Below are 3,128 nucleotides of genomic sequence, written 5' to 3'. Positions count from 1 at the left end.
ATCGAGTTTGTCATCCTATCTAACCATCTTATCCTCTGTCATCCCCTTCTCCCCCTGCCTTCAATCTTTCCCAGAATCAGGGTATTTTCCAATGAGTTGGCTCTTTGTATTAGGTGGCCAAAATATTGGAGCTTCAGCTTCAGCATCAGTCCTTCCATAAACAGTCGGGGTTGATTTCCTTTAGGGTTGGCTGGTTTGATCTCTTTATTGCCCAAGGGAATCCCAAGAGTCTTCTCCAGCATCACATTTCAAAAGTATCAATACTTTGACACTCAATTTTCTTTATGTATATATGGCCACAATTTTCAAAATAAATGTAAGAACAAAGGGACTTCCCTGGTGGTGCAGTGAATGGGAATCCGCCTGCCAGTGCAGGGGACATAGGTTCAATTCCTGGTCTGAGAAAATTCCACATGCTGCAGAGCGATTAAGCCCATGCTTCACAACCGCTGAGCACAGGCTCTAGAGCCTGAGAGGCATGACTTGAAAGCTGCATGTCACAACTACCAAAGTCTGCATACTCCAGGGTCCTCTAGCCACAACTAATGAGCCCCAGTGCTGCAATTACTGAAGCCCAGGCACCCTAGAGACAGCAAGTCACAACTACAGAGCCCTCAGGCTGCAACCATTGAAGCCCGTGCACCTAGAGCCTGCAGTCTTCAGAAAGAGAAGCCACAGAAATGAGAAGCCCGCACACCACAGCTAGAAAGCAGCCCCAACTCTCCACAACTATAGAAATCCTGCGTGCATCAATGAAGACCTAGTGCAACCAATAACTAAATAAAACAGTGTATGTGTTAGTTGCTCAGTCATGTCCAACTCTTTGCAACCCCATGGACTGTAGCCAGCCAGGCTCCTCTGTCTATGGGATTCCCCAGGCAAGAATACTGGAGTGGGCTGTGTTCCATGTAAAAAAAAAAAAAAAAAAAAAAAAAGAAGAAGAAGCAGAAGAAGAAGCAGAAGAAGAAGCAGAAGAAGAAGCAGAAGAAGAAGAAGAAGAAGAAGAAGAAGAAGAAGAAGAAGAAGAAGAAGAAGAAGAAGAAGAAGAAGAAGAAGTCAGTTTCTTAAAAGGAAAAAAAAAAAACCTAAGGTGACTTCACTAATTGGTTTATGATGGGAACATAAACCATAGCTAAATAACTCAAAGAAAGTGCAAATATCACTGGCTTTAGATAAACTTGAGTAACTTGTTTAAGAGGTAAATATGTCAATCCAATGGCAAAACCACTAAATTAAATTTTCTATTGTTTATTTTTATTTTATATTAGAGTACAGCTGATCAACAATATGTTAGTGTCAGGTGTAAGGCAAAGGGACTGAGTTTATACATATATATGTATCTATTGTATCAAATTCTTTTCCCATTTAGATTATTACAAAATATTGAGAATAGTTCCCTGTGTTATAGAGTAGGCCCTTGTTGATTACCTATTTTAAATATACTAGTTTGTATTGTCAATATCCAAGTATTATGTAATCAACTTGAGCAGCCTGCCAGGCTCCTCTGTCCATCGAATTTTTCAGGCAAGAATACTAGAGTGGGTTGCCACTGTCTGCTTCAAGGAATCTTCCCAATCTAGGGAGCAAACCCAAATATCTTGCATCTCTTGCACTGGCAGGTGGATTCCTTACCACTAGTGCCACCTGGGGTTGTAATAAGTCATAATAAAATAAACATGTTCACATTTCAGGAAAAAAAAATCTCTAAAACTGTATCCTAACACATTTTCTTTTTTTTTTTTAACTTTCTGTTGATGTTTATTCTACTTCATGTAACAAAGCTATGAAGTTCCATGTTTAAATGTACAGTGATATAATACTTTGCAATATAAAATAAAATTTACAGAAATTTCTATCAAGTAAACCTGAAGAAACACATTTGATTTTTTACATTTGTTGTATTTAAATTAGAAAATTTTTGCTTTACATGTTAAAAAAAAAAAAAAACACCTTCACATCACATTAGATGTTGGAACTCGTCACCACTTTAATGTAACTTAACCTACTGATAGGGTCTGTAACACCCATAAATTACCCAAACTGCCAAGTTCAATGTTCTCACAGCTTAAACGTTTGTACTAGAAAGGGAAGAATCTATAGTGATGTACAATGGAATAGACTCCAAAGAACAAAGGAAATTCTCTAACTTTACAATTGCTAAATTGTTTATGAAAATATAAAAAAAAAATCAAAGTACAGTCAAATAAATTAGCAAGTTTTCCTCTACTTTCCACTTCAGAAATACTTGGAAAACGCACGACGAGAAGCAGCTTACTGTGCTTTACGGTGAAAAGCATTCTAATTTGCAGTTTTTGAGCTAATTGCAGGCTTTTTACAAATATTTTTCACCTCAGGCTTTATACAAATATTTTTCCATTTCAAAGACAAATGCTGAGATTTATCACTTGACAAGGACAGCAGTGTGGAACTAGTGCACTTTTCCTGGGACAAGAAAGAGCTGCTCAGGTGGTAAAGTCCAACCAAACTCTGTTCCTGATTATTCAAGTAAAAGAACACCCCCCCCCACCACCTTTGAAATTACACTTAATTGATTTATTTACTTTCTTTAGACTGGTAAAATTTAAATCTTTTAAACTAAATGTTATATAAAATTCAACAGTTTCTATTCAAATGTTGCTTTTAATCATGTTTTTTCGGAAAGAAAAAGTGTAAGACAATACATAAAAACTGAGCAAAACTAAGAAATGTTTTGTTTCCTGGTTGAAATTTGTAATTCAAATTTCTTTGTGATGAGAGAAAGATGCATCTGTTAAGTTTGGCATTTCTCAACCAGCCGAGGTTAGCTGACAGCCATGCACAGAAACCCATGGCCACCAGGTCTGAACCCTGTGAAAACAGACTCTGGAAACAGACACACAGGTGAGATGTCAGGAAAGGTATGGCTCTAACAGCCACTAAACTCCCTCAGAATTTACAACAGTCAAATTATTAGAAAAGATAACTTTATAATCTGAAAAAGCAATATGCTTTTGTAGGTACGTTCCCATTTCAGGACATTTAAATGGAAATGTTAAGAGTTCTTAGTTTTTTGTTTCTAAAAGAGCATCGGAATTGTAAAGATGTGAAATTTTGTAAGAAATCATTATACACAAAATTACAGTAACACT

Source organism: Ovis canadensis, chromosome 15, assembly GCF_042477335.2.
Source record: "Ovis canadensis isolate MfBH-ARS-UI-01 breed Bighorn chromosome 15, ARS-UI_OviCan_v2, whole genome shotgun sequence".
Lineage (NCBI taxonomy): Eukaryota > Metazoa > Chordata > Mammalia > Artiodactyla > Bovidae > Ovis > Ovis canadensis.
Note: the sequence above shows the minus strand (reverse complement) of the source record.